Raw genomic sequence first — 20,019 nt, forward strand, 5'->3', positions numbered from 1 at the left:
GTCATGTCTATTGATGTCATGCTAGCAACTCTACACATGGGCCTACTGTTGTCGTGTCTATTGATGTCATGCTAGCAACTCTACACATGGGCCTACTGTTGTCATGTCTATTGATGTCATGCTAGCAACTCTACACAGGGGCCTACTGTTGTCATGTCTATTGATGTCATGCTAGCAACTCTACACAGGGGCCTACTGTTGTCATGTCTATTGATGTCAGGCTAGCAACTCTACACATGGGCCTACTGTTGTCGTGTCTATTGATGTCATGCTAGCAACTCTACACAGGGACCTACTGTTGTCTGGTCTATTGATGTCATGCTAGCAACTCTACACAGGAGCCTACTGTTGTCGTGTCTATTGATGTCATGCTAGCAACTCTACACAGGGGCCTACTGTTGTCGTGTCTATTGATGTCATGCTAGCAACTCTACACAGGAGCCTACTGTTGTCATTGTGTCTATTGATGTCATGCTAGCAACTCTACACAGGGGCCTACTGTTGTCATGTCTATTGATGTCAAGATAGCAACTCTACACAGGGGCCTAATGTTTTAATCAATGGAAATAGCCTCTTTTCTCCTCAGGAAAGGGAAAGAGTAAGTTTGTATACAATGTTAGCAATATACCCATGATACCACCCATCTTGTGAATCCCATATTGTACCTCTGTTGGGAATTGAACCTGGGTCTTTAATGTGACAAGCTAAGGCTTTAGCCACACAACTGTCCCTGTTTATAAAACAAGACAATTGTAGTATTTTGACATTGAAAACAATGAGAGATAATTGCTTCTTTGAAGTGTAACCATATTAACTCATTCATAGCCATATTTTGGATATGAACACCAGGTGTCATGTGTGACCAAAACACCACCCAATATGTCCAATGGTATGGATTTGTGTCGATATATTCTCCTGTGTATTCCCTCAGAGAAAAGTTCATAGCAAATATTCACCCACAGTATTTCATATAACACATGCATGAATCATCTCCATATAGTAATGGAAAAGTTTTCAGGCTTTGATCGATCGAGTTATTTTCTCGTTTGCCTAAATGAAAACAACTTTCAGCTGTTATTGTAGACACAAATTCAAACTGTATTCACATTTTCCTCCTTTGACGGTGGTTTGAAATGCAGAATTCCATTCTTCTGTTCTCTCTGACCTGTTAGGGCACAGCTATTGTCTTAAGATTTGTGGCATGATTAGCCATATTCAATAATCTCGCAAGATTCAAAATTGAAGCATTGAATTACTTCAAAGACCCCTGTGTCTACTGCTTACAAATTGCCTTCTCAAGTCAAACGTCTACTTCTGTCTTCAGCTTTGCGGGAGCTCTCATCCTGACCTGAAGTTTCCATGTCAAAGGGAAAAGAAAATATCAGAATTAAAGTTTTAACATAAAGTAGCATTATAATTCTTGACATTTTATTAACTCCGAAGTTGACATCGTTGAATTATTCATATTGGGTAAGGGATAGGAAGGATCAATATGGCGGACACATGAAGAAGAGCTGTGCATCTTATCTGCCACTCTGTCACACGCAAAGTATATGTGTATTTTCCAGCACTTTAAAGGTTTGCCACAAACTAGCAAAGGTCAAAGGTTACAAAGGGCATTGATTATTTAGTTTGAATATTGTTTTACTGCATTCTTTTCCATGAGACAAGGCTTCTCTTGAAGTTTAATTTTGTATTCAGAGAATCTACAGTTGTATAATTTTGCTTTTTGTTTTATATATTTCCTTTTTCAAATCTATTTTCATGCTGTAAGATCAGATAATGTTGATTTGATTTTTATAGGATATACTGTCTTTCATCTCTAATGGAGAAGTATGATTTCTACACACTATAATACCCCCAACCTTTTAGGTCGGGGGTATATAGTTATACCAAGGTTCCGTCCATCCATCCGAAAAACTTTGTCCGCGCGATTTCTCTTAAACTTTTCAGTGGATTCATCTCAAGCTTAGTACATATAATCTGTGTCATACGGAGGGGTGCAGTCAAAAGAAAAAAATTGTTTTTATTAATTTTCCGGGTTTTTTTTATGAATTTTTCAAACCCTAACCCTATCCATTATTTAATTTGGAACTACTGACACACTAGGCGGGTCGGGGGTATTAGTGAGCCACGCTCACTTTTTCCCTTGTTAATGACATTAAGGTGTGTGTAATTCAAACAACAGTCACACCTGTCTAAGAGAGTAACTTCTTATGCTATATGGGGCGGTCCGGTAGCCTAGTTGTTAAAGCGTTCGCTTGTCACGTCGACGACCCCGGTTCGATTCACATCATGGGTACAATGTGTAAAGCCCATTTCCGGTGTCCCCTGCTGTGATATTGCTGGAATATTGCTAAAAGCGGCGTAAAACCATACACACTCACTCACTCTTATGCGATATAGACTTTTTCCTGGCTATATTTGCATTGCATCACCTTCATCTTCTGTGAATCTAATTTTAGCTAAAGACCATCAGGATTGCTCTTTTGTTTGAATTTGTTTTTTTTTCCATATTATATACAACTGATATATGTAAACACAAAATGTCTGAGTTTTTGACTGTGAACTTCAGCACAATAGGAAGTGTTTCCAAGAATTGTAGTAAAAGTGACCGGATTAGCCACTTTTGCTGTAGTTTCACAGTTAACATTTCACCATTCTTGCTTGTGCTTTCTCGTCTGTCCTCCTTGATCTCTCATTATTAAACATGGTTTGAGATAGGGTCATATCAAATCAAACTGGTCAATACATTGCCATTAATGTGGGAGGTTACTGTGTCAGTTTGACTTTATTTCCTCTAACATGAGAAAAGTTTGAAGTTAACCATGTTAGCAGGAACTGATGATGAATGTAGAGTTTAACAGTCAAACATGTTAGCAGGAACTGATGAATGTAGAGTTGGACAGTCAAACGTGTTAGCAGGAACTGATGATGAATGTGGAGTTAAACAGTCAAACATGTAAGCAGGAACTGATGATGAATGTAGAGTTGAACAGTCAAACATGTCATAAGGAACTGATGAATGTAGAGTTTAACAGTCAAACATGTAAGCAGGAACTGATGATGAATGTAGAGTTGAACAGTCAAACATGTCATAAGGAACTGATGAATGTAGCGTTGAACAGTCAAACATGTAAGAAGGAACTGATGAATGTAGAGTTAAACAGTCAAATATGTTAAAAGGAACTGATGAATGTAGAGTTGAACAGTCAAACATGTTAGCAGGAACTGATGACTTTATTCTAACCAGGCTCAGAAGAATCCTCCGACCAGGCCTCATGTGGAATGTTCCTGTCAGAGCCACATCTGGCTTCTTCTGTGCTTCCAGCACTTCGGCCACTTCTGATCATCATTCTACAGTTGCTGCAACGGCTCCACCACTGTTCAATTCCAGCACGTGCAACACGTTTTTTTCAAGTCAGTTACAGGATCAGCCATTCAACCGCATGGCCTCCATACAGGAGCTACAGTTATGCAACAGTTTACCCTTTCACAGATCCTACCTGAATCGTGGACACCGTTGGATAATGACCTGCACGGGGACCGCGTGGATCCGCTTGACGACTTTGTTACTCACCAGCTGGATGACTCTGAGGGGTCTCCCATGTCCTGACGGGAATTTGGTACTCCTCTTTCCTTCATGTATCACTGAACTCCCTATACTGGTTATTGGTGCTTATATCAATTGGTTTGTGGCCGGGGTCCATCATGCCAAACCTCCTTGTCAACCATCTTATGACGATATGCTGGTAATTATATTTAATAATTAAATTGGGGAGATTGTTGATGAGGTCAGACAAGACACAGCGGAGAGATTTCCAGTGTCTTCCATCAACGTAGCAGTCAAAGCTCATGAATCACCAATCCAGAAACACTTCCTTCCATGAACCAGCCAGGAAGAAGTTCATTCCTTCTGGCAAGGAATCTTTTCAACCTTACTGACGAACAGATTGTTCTCAACAACTATCGGATTCTAGCAGAAGAGGTTTTCAAGTTAGGAGATCGTGGGGACCCTGGATGACTCTTCCCTCGCTCCCGTCTTCAGTCACAAACCCTATCCATTTGGTGTATGTCTACGGATTACAATCTACTATTACCTTCTTTCAAAATAATACCCACCACGGGTCCAGTGGGTCCAGACGTCTGCTGTTTTACGCTACCAACTGGAAACTGATAACGTCAGACCACTGGATCCTAGGTGTTGTGTCTCACGTCTACAAGTTACACCCGGGGTCACAGATTCCATCCGGACAGCGCCAAAATAAGGGCAGCTAATCTTGCCATAAACACATTGCTGGACAAATGAGCCATTCATGTACTCCCAAGACACCAACGTCAGCAAGGGTTTTTATTTTCCAGTATTCGTGGTACAGAAGAAAAATACCACCAAAATGAGGATGGTTATCGATCTCAAGAAACTGAACAAACTCTTCCTGTTCCATCCTCCAATATTCCAGACAGGGAGATTGGCTTTTCAGTATCGAGTCTCAACTGTATCAGAATCAAACTTTTCTCACTCAACTCACAACATGCCTCAGATTCCTCATTCATCCTTCCAAGTCAGAACTTTCTTTGCGACTTGCCTGAGTCATCAGCTCCCAATTTACGTCAGTCTATTACCAGACCCGAGGGCATTACAGATCAACGCCCTGTTGATGGTTTGGACAGATCTCTTCGCTTATCTATTCCCTGCATGGTCTCTCCTAGACAATGTGATTAAAAGAATAGAATTCACGAACTGTACCATCACTCTGATCACCTTGATCGGGTTTCCCATATTTCTGTCCCTACTAATGGAAGATCCTTTACCACTACCTCTCCGCCAAGATCTTTTGCGTCAATCCAGGTTGTACCTCTTCTACAAAAATCTTTCCGGCCTAAATCTCACCACCTGGAAATTATCTCACAAAAGATGCAAGCTTCTCTGAGTCTGCCTCGGGGCTTTGGCTAAATTGTGGAGAACATCTTCCTCTCTCATTCACGACACTGGTAAGTTTATCCAGTGGCGACGAAGATGTGGTCAAGGTGATGTTGCCATTACTATATGGAACAGTTGATGGATATCGCTTGGCTTTTCATTCAGTTCTCCAACATGACATGGTTTTTTTACGATCGTCAATCATCCTATCTTAAACAGACTCATGTGTCCATTCCTCCTAGAAGATATTCGTATCCCATGTATATTTCCAAAATAGAACTTATCAGTGATCCTTAATCAGCTCTACTAGCAGAACTGTTTGAGCCTCACTGTACTGGAATATTTTAGTCTTACGCATGCTCCTAACTGGACCTCCATCACTTTAAGATCTCTTCCTGAATTCGAGGCAAAGAACCATGCTTCAGCCATTGGTCACTTGTGTCACAGACATTACGCCATCCCTGCCTTGGGACCAACCGTGGATCATCCAGATCGTCTCTTGTGTACCATAAAGAGATCTCAAGTTCTATCTGGCTGATACGGATCCCCATTGACAACTTCGGGAAAGACTCCTCATCTCTCCTCTTCTAGGATCATGTTCTGTCCATAAGATTAGAGCCCTGGCCACGAGTCTTGTGTCATGGGCCACAGTTTCCTTTAAACAAGTGGTTGCAGGCTGTCAATGGGGATTTGCAGGACACCTTTAATACTAGCTTTTCTCTTCGTGACATACAGCCTGATCTTCAGGGTATCTATTCTCTAGGCCGTTGGTGCAGCTCAGGCAATTACCAGGCAATAGCTTCCTCCCTTCTAACAAAAATGGCAGGAGGGGGGGGGGAGGTGTTTTTACCAGCAGCATCAGAAGATTAGTTCACTCTTTTTCTTCAACTACTAAGTGCATCTTAGGAAAATACAAGCATCCTTACAGTTAGAGTAATAACTGTATGACCGGAAATGATTTCACAATGTGGAAGGAAATGACACCGGATGTGACGTCACAACTGGAAGTGATGTCATAAGTGACATAATGGGGGCCAAAAATGACGTCATAAGGTGGAACTGACATCATTTAGACCAGAAGTAACATCAAAATTGTTAGTAAAAGACTAATGGCAGTAATATGGTCATTTCAGAACGGAAGTGGCATCAAAACCGGTAGTAAAAGACCGATAGTGGTGTAAAAATTTAAAATAATGATATCCAAGAGTGTACATATTGACTGATTATTCCACTGCACGATTTTCAAGTCTTCTAGAAGTGATTCAATGGATGTCAGCACTTGGGGATCTGAAGCAGATGTATATGATGGAATCACTAGAGGTTTGAGGAATTGCTGTCATTAAAACAGGGAATGTACTAGAGGCAAAACACACCTTCCCTCTGGTAAGAATTATCAAACAATAGTAATCATTGTTAATAGTTCTTAGAATACTACCTCTATTACATCAGAAGTACTCCCTCCCAACTTCCCAATCATCCGTCTCTAGTTAATTGATGTTTGGAAGGAAATGGGGTTTTTCCCGGCTTTATGGTTGTCAGGTGCTATTGCAGGTACAACTAATTATTATATAGTTGACAGTGAAGAGGACTTCTGTTGAAAATCTGAAAGTTTAGTTTCATGTGATTGCAGCCAAAATACATAGTGATACTAGTGATTAGAAGAAATTAGTTGTAAGTGTTGACATTTCCAAAATGCAATCATGAGATGGATGTCTATCTTTATGTTGAACTGCTTCAAAAACACAATGAATGCAACATGAAATTTAAGAATGACTGCATAAATATTTAGATACTTGTGACTTTTTGTAGTTCTGAAATTTTGTAATCTAGCTTTTCATCAGTATTATCAGAAAATTATATCCTGCAAGGATATTTTATTTCAAACCAAGGGAATTTTGACCTTTCCAAGAATAGGAAGGTTTTCCTATCCAACTTGGATAGTGTGCTAGCTTTCTTCTGATAAACAGACGAAATGATACACTGTGAGTTTTTCATATTAAAATGACTGACAATATATGATCGATTCATTTGTTTTTATTAATTTTGTGTACAAATCCTGCAAACATAATATATTTATATATTTATGTATCTAATTTGGGTGTTCTTGGGTTTTTATCTCCCGGTTTGAATAACAATTGAAATACTGAAAATGAGGGTTGTGCTCGTTTCTAAATCAGAACTCCAGAACTGTTAATATGTCTTGATGAAGCTTGTTGTACAGATCAGTCTTGTGGTGAACTGGTGCCTTTTGATGATTTGGAATTTTATTTTTTATTTTTCTTATCTTTTCTTGATGACAATTTGAAATTTACTGAAAATGAGGGTAGTGCTTGTTTCCGGATCATAACTCCTAAACTGTTGAACATTTCTTGATGAAACTTGGTATACAGATCAGTCTAGTAGTCTTCTACCGTTTCGGGGTTTAACCGACCACCGCATGGTCCTCACACAGGTTCCCATGTTGCATGCGGAATTTGGTTATGCTGCACACCAACAGCCAGGCCATTCAGATCCTGTTACAATACGTCACAACCCTTCCATGAACAGATCATCCTTAGAATCATGGACACAGTTGGATGAGGATTTACATGGGGATGACACAGATCCATTGGATCTTATGGGTGTACCTCATCGTCGTCCTTCCTATCTGGTGTTTCCCATGCACCCACGGATTCGGAATCAGACTTTGGCGATAATTATTGCGTATCTTGTACTTCAAAACCACGTGAATATTGTCCTGCGCTCTCCTTCGTAGATATGATCAACTCTATTACATACCGACAACTAAACCAAGTACAGAACAATCTCTGCCACCCCAGATGCCGGAGTATGCTGGTTGCCACACCCCTATGTCTTCATCACATCACATCACTCTCTTCCATGGCTGAGCTACACTGCTAAGATTATTGATCAGATGTCAGATACCTTACAGAAGCTACGGCACAATGATCGACTTCCCCTCGCTCCTATGAGGAGGAAGTTATAACAAACCCATGATTCACCTTTCCCAGATTCGCAACTGCTCAATGACGAGCTTCTCAAATTAGTTAAGAATCCAAATATGAAACTTACTGTCCCTGCCAGCAGTGTGAAGGATTTATTGACGATTCAGAGATACTCCATGGATCTGGGCACGTATCTCAACTGGTTTGTTGCCGAGATTCGCCACGCCATGCCTCCATTGTCACCTTCCTACAATGATTTCCCAAGGGACACCCCAATGCCTATTCACACTGATCAGATCAGACCTATTTACAGTCTACCCGACATGATCATTCGCATCAGGAGGAATTGTTGACAACACAAGTCTGAACATCTTCCCAGCTCCTCGTGTTACAGCGCCAGCAGCTCCTTGTGCAGGTCAAGTCAAGGGCTGTTTCCACTCAAGCCAAATGGATCGTCATGTCTTCGCCCATTACGGCTCGGAAGCTTTTTAAGGACAAGCCTGGTAAATTTGATTGATAAAGTCCGTCAAGATACGACTGAATGTTTTGAAGTCTCCGCCAAGTTTATCAAGGTCCACGGCACATTGTTTCTTCCTAAATGGTCATATGATTCTTCCAAGGCTTCTACATTCTGCGAACCAACTCGGGAGAAATTCATACTGTCATGGAAAGAGTCCTTTCAGACCTCTCATTGAGGACAAACAGGCTTCAATTTCGGAGGTTGGGGCGACTGTAAATGACTCTACCCCTGCTCCTTCCATCGTCACAGATGCTTTCAACTTGGCTTTGTTTACGGACACCGATAGGCTCTTACTGCTTTTCAACGTAACACCATCGCTAGGTCCAGTGGGAAGGCGTCTTTTTTCATACGCCAAGATTTGGACACACATTATGTCCAACTTATGGATTTTCAACTTTTTTTCACAGGTACAAGGGCACTTCAACAAACATCAACACCTTGTATCCTGCCCTGTGGGTCGCAGATTTCATCAGGTGGGGGCCAACATGGAGGCAGCCATGCTTCAGGACTTTGATCGCCAAATTGGCCATTTAACATTCTGACGACAGCCAGGGATTTTACCCTCCTGTCTTCTTCATCCCGAAGAAATGAGGATGATCATCGACCCCTCAATACCCTCAACAAGTCATATTTGGTCCCACCCCTCAAATTCCAGATGGAATCTGTTCGAAAGCTGCCTTGGTCCCTTGAAACAGGAGATTGGGTCATCAGCCTTGACTTACAAGAAGCCTGTGCCAATTCATCGCACATCACAGAAATTCCTCTGTTTTCTGCTAGACGATCGATGCTATAAGTTGTAGGTCTTGCCCTTTGAGATTTCGATAGCGCCTTGGCTCTTCACCTGGATCTTTGCCCATCTTCAAATGGCATTTCTGCACAGGTAGCTGGATGACTTTCTTATGCCTGTACTTTAAGTTGCCCAACTAAGACAGAATGGGATCTTCCCCACTCAATTCCTGACTTATCTTGGATTCATCATCCATCCATCCAAATCGGAAGTCTTGATGGTACAGGACATTCTTTACATCAGGGCCAGATTTCTCCTACACATAGGATATCTCAGTCCTCCAGAGGATCGGTTTACCAAGTCTCTTATGATGATATCCACACAGTACTGGATCCACCAACTCACTCGATCAGATGTTGATAGTCTCTCTTGGGAACATTGTGCTTTCTGCAAGATATGACTCACAGGGGCCGGTTACAGTTACCCTGTCTGCTGAACTGGATTGACCTTTGACTGCTAGCTCGGGACTCCCAGGTACCTCTCCACCACCATCACAATCTGTCCTGTTGGATTTCGTGCAAATCATGCCATGATGGGGATTCCTCACACAGAGATGCTTTCCATTACACTTTTGGCATAATAATTATGCTTTTGACCCTAAAATTACGCTATTGTGCATTCCCTCCATGGCCTCTCCAAGACAAAGTGATTCAGAATTTGGAGGTAACGGATTGCATGGTCATCCTCATCGCTTCAGTCTGGTTTCCCAGGCTCAGCTCTCCTGATGGATGATCCTCTCCACTTTCCACTTCGCTGAGATCTTCTGCACTAGGTCAGACATGTTCTACGCCTCTCTTCCTAGCCTCCATATCGCCTGGAAAGTATCTTGCAAAAGATGCAGGTTTGGGGTTCTCTGAATCTGCCTCTTCAGCTGTGGCAAGATCGTGGAGACCTTCCTCCTCTCACATTTTTGACAACCATGGGGCAAATTTGTCCAGTGGAGGAACCGACGTGGCCTGGCTGATGGCACTACCACTATCCCCATGGTTGCTGATTTTGTTGCTCGATCAGCAACAGGATAACAAATTCCACCAAGGTATGATCGATGGTTATATCGAAGGACATCAGAAGCAACAGAAGATGAGAACACCTTTTCTTGGATCACTAGCCACTGACTGTAGGAGTACCAAGGTATATCTGTATCAAACCTATGTTGGAGGTTGCTAACAGATCAACCAGAAGTGACATCACAATCAGAAGGGAAATAAGACCGGAAGTGACATCATAGACAGGAAGTGATTTCATATCTGGAAATGTGATAGATTGGAAATGACATCAGTCAGTCATAAACGGGAGCAGATGATGTGTTAGAATAGACCTGAAGACATCATCCCTTGAATATCAGCAAATATAATGATAATTCAAGTGAAGGTATCACATATTGGACTGAGTCATTCAAGCTACTTGATTTCAAGTCCTCCAGAGGCAATTATAAGGTAATTAGACCCGTGAAGATCCAGGTTAGGCCATGCTTGCCGTAAGAGGCGACTAACTGAATCGGGTGGTCAGACTTGCTGCTTTGTTGATGGATGTCATCCTATCCCAATTGTGTAGATCGATGCTCATGATGTCAATCACTGGCTTGTCTGGTCCAGACTCAATTATTTACAGACCGCCTCAAATAGGTGGAATTTTGCTGAGTGTGGCATTAAACATGAAACAAAACAAAGCAAATCCAAGGTAATTATATCCAAGGAGTTTTAAGATGGTAATATAAAATTGAATCTCAAGAGGTTTATAGGATTGCTGTCAACTATACAGGGAGTGTACTTAAGGCAGAACCCACCTGTCCCTCTGGTATTTTCTGACAATGATGAAATTGAGGTAGAGGATTCTTCCACTACAACATCAGGATTACTCCCACCCACCTCCCCAATCATCTTCCTCTAGTGGTTAGATGTTTTGGAAAGAAGTGAGGTTTTTCATCATGATTGTCTTGTCTGTTCCACAAATTTATGTGCTATTTTAGGTATATAATTTATACTAAGTATCATCCTCTGCTCACATTGAGTATTTCTGCACAACAGTGTGAGTGAGTTGGGTTTAACGCCGCTTTTAACATTATTCCATTTATATCACGGCGTGTCAGCTTAATGTGGGAGGAAAGCCCCAAGTGATGCAGGTCTTAGACGTTTACCACTTCGGTGAAACCAACGAGCACGGGTATGGTGCTGACAAACCTAGAAACATAATCGAGGCGAACCGGGATTCGAACCCACAACCATAGGTTTCTGGCGTGTCCAGGGGACGCAACTGTGCACAGCGAATCGTGGCGCCTTAGACGACTGGGCCACCTGTGCCCCCCCTGTACAACAGAATGCATGAACAGTTCATATTGTAGGGCTTATACAATTAAGGAATTTTAATGTCCTGATTCCTGGTTATCTGTAGTAGTTGCATAAGCGACTTAATATATTTGGCAGTCAGGCTCAATGACCTGGTTGATTGTGTGTCATGGATCGTTGGTCACAATATCAATCACTGGTTTTCCTGGTTGAGACTATTATTTACAGGCTGCTGTCATGTAGCTGGAATATTGATGAATGCTGAATTAAACATCAACAAACAAACAAATGAGGAACTTTTTATTAGAGCAACCCTGCAAAAAGTAGATGTGATGTTTTTTGTAATGGTGGTAATTTTATTCTTACCGGGTAAGTCATTAAAATTCAGAATGATTAAACAATTAATTATTGTGGTTTTTAAAATTATATATTTGACTTTTGTCACCCGAATAATTTTGTAATATTTTTTTAGAGAAAGATGAATATTTGTAATTTCTTTATGTTTTGATCAGAAATCTGATTGAGTCAGAAATTGTCTGATATGATTGAAGGAGAAAATTTCTGAAAAAGACATGCAAGATTTGTTTCTCAGAACTTGATAATGGATCAGCCTGAAATTGTTCATTGACAGAAGGAAGAATGTAATACATTATCATCTCATGCAGCAGAAAGAAATGGTACATAAGATAAGCAGGTCTGGCAGCCTAAACATTGTAGCAAATTGCATTGTCATTTTTCAGGAGTTCAGAAAAAAATAGGAAAATAACATCAATTTCTTGCACATAGATCTCTGGAATTTTCAATTTCTTTATTTCAGGATCTAATTTGATTAATTACTGTATCATCCTTGATATCATTTATCAATATTGATACTACTCGTGATAACCGTGATTATAAGGTGATATGTACATGACGAGATATAATGTCGATTGTATCAGAGACAATAATGACAGGAGAATTATAGCCTTATTTCCACAGCAGCGATGTGCATTCACCCTTCTCCGAGTGGATCATGTTTGCGTTTATCACAGATTAAAGCGCAACATTCAAATTTGTTGATCAGACTGCGAGCATGTCTAACAATATACACACTGTGAACTGTTATAAGGCTTGTAGCGCGTAGGCTGTATGACATCTCTCGATTGGCATATCGTTAATAGTGGTATCTACAATCATTCTTTCATGCCTGGTTAATGACATGTTATGATTGTAGGATGAGAGGTTGAAATTGATTAGTGCTGCGTTATAGCGAGGGACCGGGTGGCACCTTGCCTGTGATTGTAAGGCAGCGCCTATTTAATGGTGGGGTAGGGGGGGAGTTGAAGTACATGCAGTATGTCACTGACTCCATTGTAACGTGGCAGTGTGTATAGAGCTTATCTCTAATTGATATGCTAGCTCTGCTGTAGCAGCTATTTTAACACTGGTGAATCCAGAACCCACAGAGAAGACGAGAGCCGGCTTTTGATTGAAGTGGAATGGGCCAGGCGAAGGAGAGGCAACGAGACTTGTGAGGGTCACAGCTCAGGCGATTGATTGATACACGGCCAAGGGGAGATAACTGGTGTGGGGCAAAGCAATTGAGACGAGCTGATGGTTGGAATGAGGATAGAATTACCGTTCTCACATCGAGCACTAAGAGAGAAGGAAGACGGCCTAGTGTATGTTTGCAAGACCACAGCACACTTTCTCAGCTAATTGTAGGATCACTGGGAGACAAGCAAAACCAGGAATTAGCCTAGCAAGACTGTCAGCCAGACCCTACCGGCTAGCTGGCTCTATTGTTATACTGCATGCATCACCAGCCTCTGACTGTGATAGTCCGATTGGGAATGATCCGGTGATCATACGCAAGTACTACCGCCGGCTTAGAGTCATTGACAGGGCAAGAAGCAGTGTAATGGACCAGTAATTGACGATGATTGAACGTAAGTACGTGTGCCTGCTGATTTCACTTGCTCCTTCCCTTCACACCTCATAGAGGCAGGGGGGTGGGGATTTAGGGGGTGACAGTCCCTCCTGTGGACTGTGGGGGCCCATCTTTAACGCTTTTCACCTGCTAGTGTACCCTCTTTTGACAAGCCCCGCTAAAAAGCTCTCGTTTGTTGATCAAAGTTCAGCACGTGTTGTCAGTGTTTTTACAGCCTAGCCGAGTCGGCAGTTAACTCGCAGGTTACAAACACAGATTACTAGCTGCTGTCTCCACAGATTACAGGCTCAGTGAGCCCGGAGGGGGTGAGACAGTGAGGGGGGGGTGAGGGGTGACAGAGGAATCTCGGGTGGAGAAGCAGGGCCAACACAGCTGGAGATCCAATGATTTGTCTATTGACGAGATTAGGTGTTAGGAATTGTTGCCAGTAGTGAGGAGGGTGCCTAACCCACAAGTCACTGTCTGAAGGGGAGAGGGCAAGGTGAGGGTGGGGTGCCTCGGTTCAGGTGGGAGAGATCACCTATTGGGGTGTTAGACCATGGGAACAGGTATTACTTTTACTCTGGTATTCAACATCATTTGATTCGTTGTCATGACAAGTCTGTGTGTACCCCTATCTAAAAAGGGGCCAGTTTGGGTGTTAGGCTGCATTTTGTTGGGAGGGGCAACTTTAGGGAGTCAGACAGGTATTTATGTTTACTCTGATATTTAACATAATTGATTCATCATGACAAATCTGTGTGTACCCCTATTTGAAAAGGGGCCGGTTCGGATGTTAGGCTGCATTTTTTTGGAAGGGGTAACTTTACGGAGTCAGACAGGTTGTCTCTTTATGCTTTAAATTAAACATTATTTTCATTCATTGTGCATTTGATATTCAGCTGTATACACTCCCCCAGCTTAAAAGGGGCCAAGAAAGGGTCAACTTTTTGGGGGGGTTTTTTGGTGGGTCAGCCATTTTGGGGAGTCAGGCATTTTGGGGATTCCTTAAAACCACCCTGTATGTATCCCTAATCAAACAAGGGTACAAGTTGGTATCAACATTTTTTATTGGTAGGTCAGCTTTTTAGGGAGTGTATTTTTTTCTTCATAATGTACATCGTTTTGGTTCATTGTGACAAATCAGTATATCCCCCATCTAAAAAGTGGCCAAGAATATTAAGCTTTTAGTTGGGAGGGGCTTTTTTGTGACACAGAAACAGTTAGTGTTTTCACTCTTGATGCATGAAACATTGTTTTACCTCATCATGATGGCAGGTCATTAATAAATCTTCTTATATCTAGTGGGAGAGTGTAACAGCTAAGAGTGTGGTGGGAGGGGCTGGCTGACCACATGGACACACACTGGTCAAGCCAATTGGGACATTGATGAGATTTAGGGACCTATTCTGTTAGCAACGCAGGCTTTGGAGTTAAAGCAGGCTTGGCATGAATCTGTTGTATTCCTTCAAGCAGATTGTTATCATCTTGTTCCCATCAGGCAATGAGTCAATCTGACAGTGATGAGCTGCTATTAGTGTTTCTTTCAGGAACTTTAATTGATTAGTTGACATAAAACCTTTAAAACTCTCCACCTTTTGTGATGTAACAGTGTCCATTACATTACCTCTAAGGGTGTTCAAACTTACACAGATAACTGGAGGTTACATTAACGGCAAACGTGTTTAGTTCTGTGATTATTTTTGGAGATTCATGATTGTCATCTGAATCAGTATCAGAGTTTGGTCAACTGTTTTAGGGATGTTAAAATAATTATTCTCTGAATTAAAAAAAAATCATACATTTCTTTCCAATTTGAATATAATGATGAGTGAGTATGATTTTACGCCGCTTTTAGCTATATTCCAGCAATATCACGGCGGGGGCACCAGAAATGGGCTTCACACCTTGTACCCATCAAACCCGGGTCATTGGCGTGACAAGCGAACGCTTTAACCACTAGGCTACCCGACCGCCCCCAATTTGAATATAAAAATTCACGACATAATTCTTGGTGTTGATGGTAATGCTGTGGTGTAACCTATGCTACAGTTGTAAAGCAGCAAATGTTTTTTTCCATTAACCGAGTTCGATAAGTAAATATATTTCTAATATCTCATGGCTGCATCCAGTAGAGATGATTGAGGGTTGGTTATAGAATGGTTCCAGTAGAATCAATAATTTCAAAGGTGCTTAGAAATCAGGTTTTCAAAGACTTTAAGATTATGAAGAGAAATTTTATGAATAATTTCTTGCAGTGGTGACATCTATTGATTGACAGCAGACTAGTTTAATGGGAATCTACAATGCACCACCAACAACTGCAGCAGCAGTTATCTTAGCGTATTCTGGTAATGCACTGCTATTGACAACCTTTTAGAATAGCAATCACTTCATAGAGTGGTATACCATATATGTAGGAGTCGCCTCAAAGCAGTGCAAAATAAGTAATGGTTTATGATTGATCGCGTATATGGAGTAATAAATAAATAATTGGCAACATAAACAAAGTGACAACAGCCATGGTGAATGAGTTTGGCTGTGGGTTAGTGACAGGAGTGTGTGAGAATCAATCAATCAATGGGGTTGTCAATTACACAGTTGTCACTTGTCTGTCTTCCCGCCTGTCAATCATACTCAGAAAAATCATCGCCATTGCTTCACAATTCGTTAATGCTGACCTTGTTTGACCTTACTTGACATTTTGCTCAAGTTTTAACTGTTAGGAGACAGAATCTGGTCATTAAGGATTTTCAGAAGAATTTAATGCTTTGAAAATTCACTGATTATATTTGTTAAAGATTCTGTCTAGGCGTTTCTTTGAGGTGATTTTCTACAATTCTGTGTTAATATATGTGGTTGAAGTAGGTAGACATAGTATTCAGTTTGTACAGTGCCATTATTGTGATGAATGTATTAATTTACCACAAAAGCTAAACTTGTACCTCCAGTATTGAACATTTCCTTTGAGATTGTTTTTGTTTGTTTGTTTTTGTTTGTTTGTTTTGTGTGTTTGTTTAACGCCACACTCAGCAATATTCTAGCTATATGACGGCTGTCTGTAAATAATTGAGTCTGGTCCAGACAACCCAGGGATTGATATCATGAGCATCGATTTAAGCAAATTGGATATAATGACATGCATCAATCATGTCACAGAACCTGACCACCAAATCCTGTTAGTTGCCTTCTATGACGAGAGAACTCAGAAGAAGTGAAAAAATGTATATTTATCATATTCTTAATACAAATTGCTAAAACTGTGACATTTATGTCTCTAAGTTGTTATTGCAAAATAAACAAATCTGATCTTATATCATGTATCGATCTTTCTGTTATTTCATAAGCATTGCTTTCGGGACTATTTGTTTCATATTATGGTTCAAATTACAAACAATTAGAAGAATATACTTTTAGTTCCTAAAACACTAACATTCTAATGATCTTAAAACAAGTTATTCGAATAGAGAATCAATAGATTGCAATATCTGTAAGATCAACTATGTGATGGGAAATCCAACAAAGTTAATGAAATTTAGGAAATGACAAGCCTTTCCATCGTAAAGTCAGTACAAATAAATAATGTGAAGTTTACACAGAGAGAGAGAGAGAGAGAGGTAGTATACCTACACTACTAGAGAGATGTTTATTTTTGTGTCATACGCACAAGCCGTCATGGTAAAAACATTTGGCATTGTATAAGTTCAGAACAAAAGCTTGTACATCCTCCAGCCTAATTAGTCTTATTTACAATTATTTCCTTAGCATTTACAGAAGCATGCAAGCAACAGCCGAAACATTGACATTTGACTGTATATTTCAGAGGTGTCAAAACCTTGTCATGTACCTATCACGTCTCTCACACAGTGTACACTCCAGCTTATCAGCTGTCAATAATGAAATGCAAATCTATTGATGGTAAATAATATGTTAATATCATAAACCTTTCAGTTCTACTTGATAAACAACAGGATCAAGTAATTATTAGCAATTAAGGACTCATGCGTGAACTGACTGTCGCAAAGAGTCACAATTGGTTCTTCTTGTAATTATGTATATATTTCATGCAAGTGCTGTCACTGGTATGTCAAAACCAACATGTCTATCTTGGTGTGTCGCGATTTCCCGTCGCTATAGGTGTTAGTGGAATGTTCAGCCATTGGTGAGGGGTGTATGGTCGTATTACATACAGCCCCCAACAATAGTCAATGCCCCCACAAGCACTGCGTGACAAGTTCGTAGAACCAACTGACGCTGTCTTGTCTGGGATTATTTGTAAAAAATACACAGTGCGAAACTTGAATTGCTTGGAGAGGTTGTTTAATGGAGTCAGAGGGGAGGTTCATTGTAGCAAATTGGTGTTATTCTTTAGAAAGAATTGCCAGTTTCTATACATTAATGTAATGGCTTATGCTACAAAATTTACAGGTTCGCCCCTTTTAAGACTGAATAGCATGTTTTCAGTGCTTTCACATCAGCTTTAAATTTTTGAAAACATTTTGGGTTAAAAAATTGAAAAATAATTATATGTTCTGGAATAGTTGAGAATGGTGTCAAGAGTTTAAATTATTAAGAATATTTGAATAGATGCACAGGGAAAAACAACTTTGTTAATATGTTTATTTGATAAACTGATTAATTTACTGGTTGAAAAACAGGTTTATGATGTCCGTCCAATTATCTGATAAACACATTAGTCTGTTTCTTCGAGACAAACTGTAGCGAACAATGTGACTAGATTTCCTCAGGGGGCCTGTAGCTAGACCTTGTTTGAAATTCTTTTGTTGTACCTGGTTTCAAGTTACACGTTACATACGTCATTCGTATTTGTATGTTTCGACAGCATGATCAAGAGAAAGGCTATCCAGTGATAGCCACAAAAATGTTGTTACACTATGTTCTATTCAGTATTAGAAATTCTGGTTCACACCTTATATTATCATGTATGTGACCTTTTCCTGTTTAGAGGGATGGTATTTTTAAAAGAGGTGAGTTCATTTCAAGAAAAAAACACGTACATTTCTAGGTGACACAGTTCAGTAGCAGCCTGTCAAGTTGTGCTCTTAATTTATGACAGCAGGATAATATGTAAATAGACATTGTCTCTGTATTGCTTGGAGTGCAATTTCCTTTAAACAACAATCTTGACATATAGAAACTTGTATATATATCAACATACGTAAAAACATAGGATGATAAAATACAAGAATATAATGATTTAATGAGCTTAGAGTTAAACTCAGTGTCAGATTTATACCACACATTAAGCTTCTGCATTTCAATATATTATGCCGATAAAATTGAAGAATTAGAACATACAACCAAATATCATCATATGCACATATAGTCCAAATGCTTGCTAAAAAGTTGTGTTTTTATCTGAATAAGAGAGTTACCTTAATCACTGAAATATTTTGATAATCTTTGAAAAGTATACTCATAATTCAGTTTCTTCTTGGCAATTAGGGATTAAATTAATAAGTTCATAATTTTGAAGGGTAGAGAATATTGCGTTGTTTTGGAGTGAGTGAGTTAAAGTTTAACATCACATTTGCAATATTTCAGCCATATCGTGACGAAACAAAATTTGACATTACCAATATATTATAAACTGTATAAAATTCTGCCGACGAAGGGCAGTATAATAACTAGAATATCACAGATTTACATAAAACTAGTTAGAGAGCATGTAAAAATATATTATCATTTTGCAACACAATATCCATGTATTGGAATACCATCCCTCTAATCTTCTTGTATTGGGGGTTGGGGAGCTACAATATTTGTTAAAAATAAGATTGTTTTACAATGTTTCAATCTCTTTTCACAACACATTTTGTCATGACATCCATTTTGTCCAGTGAAGAATTATTTGGGGTTAAACCAGAGGCAAAATTATGTATTTTCCAGTACTTTCAGGAATTATTTTTAGAAAAAATCCCAAATATCAAATGGTCGATCCTTTAATAGTGTTGTAAGTTGTGTACCTTAGGCGGTGCCATGTTGACGTGAATCAATGTAAAACTGGAATAGATGACTTCTATCAGATGTAGGTTATTGTCAATGACTCGTCAAAATCCTTACTTCACATGCTGTCAATCTCCTCCACTCCACCATTTAATCCTGTGATTTTACATTCATATAAGCAGATACATAAGCCAAATAAATCTGGAGTCTGCAGAATCTAAAAAAGTAACTTTGTCAGAACCAATTTCAGGATCAGTACGTGTTTGTTATTTCTGAATTTATATGAATATTCTTATGAGAATTAGGATGTAAGGATCTTGTCTATCTCTTACATTAAATTAAAGAATTTAGATTCTGTTAGCTAGTCACCTTTGCCAAGACGAGCTCCACCATAAGAAGAAGGGAGGGGGGTATAATTAAGAAATAAGAAGTAAGAATTGCTGCAAGTTTACACATTATTGCTTTATGGTTATGCGAGAGGGGATAGTGGTCTTGTTTTTAGCTACCTGTGTAGTTTCTATCATCATATATATTTTTGTGCTAATAAAACATATTTCATTATATTTACCATCAATCAAACTTAAATAGCAGATTTATCATTTAAAGCTGTCAAGAATGCATCTATTACCGGGGGTAATAACTTTCGAAATATGTGAAAAACTGCATCTAATATTAATAACTTTCG

General features: G+C 39.8%; 1 protein-coding gene across 5 annotated transcripts in view; it reads left to right on the top strand.

Annotated features, from left to right (window-relative positions):
- Nucleotides 1-20,019, top strand: part of LOC139468286 (zinc finger MIZ domain-containing protein 1-like) — a 412,922-nt gene that overhangs the window by 236,835 nt on the left and 156,068 nt on the right. Inside the window, exon 1 of one of the 5 annotated variants that reach the window (XM_071250159.1) lies at nucleotides 12,821-13,390. The exons of 3 other annotated variants lie outside the window; for them this stretch is intronic. The gene's annotated coding sequence lies outside the window, so the exon portion shown is untranslated. Of the gene's footprint in view, nucleotides 1-12,820; nucleotides 13,391-20,019 lie in introns of those variants that run through there. One more of the 5 variants, XM_071250158.1, reaches the window with a different exon arrangement.

Source organism: Haliotis cracherodii, unplaced genomic scaffold (genome assembly GCF_022045235.1).
Source record: "Haliotis cracherodii isolate W230 unplaced genomic scaffold, xgHalCrac1.p SCAF_2, whole genome shotgun sequence".
Classification (NCBI taxonomy): Eukaryota; Metazoa; Mollusca; class Gastropoda; order Lepetellida; family Haliotidae; genus Haliotis; species Haliotis cracherodii.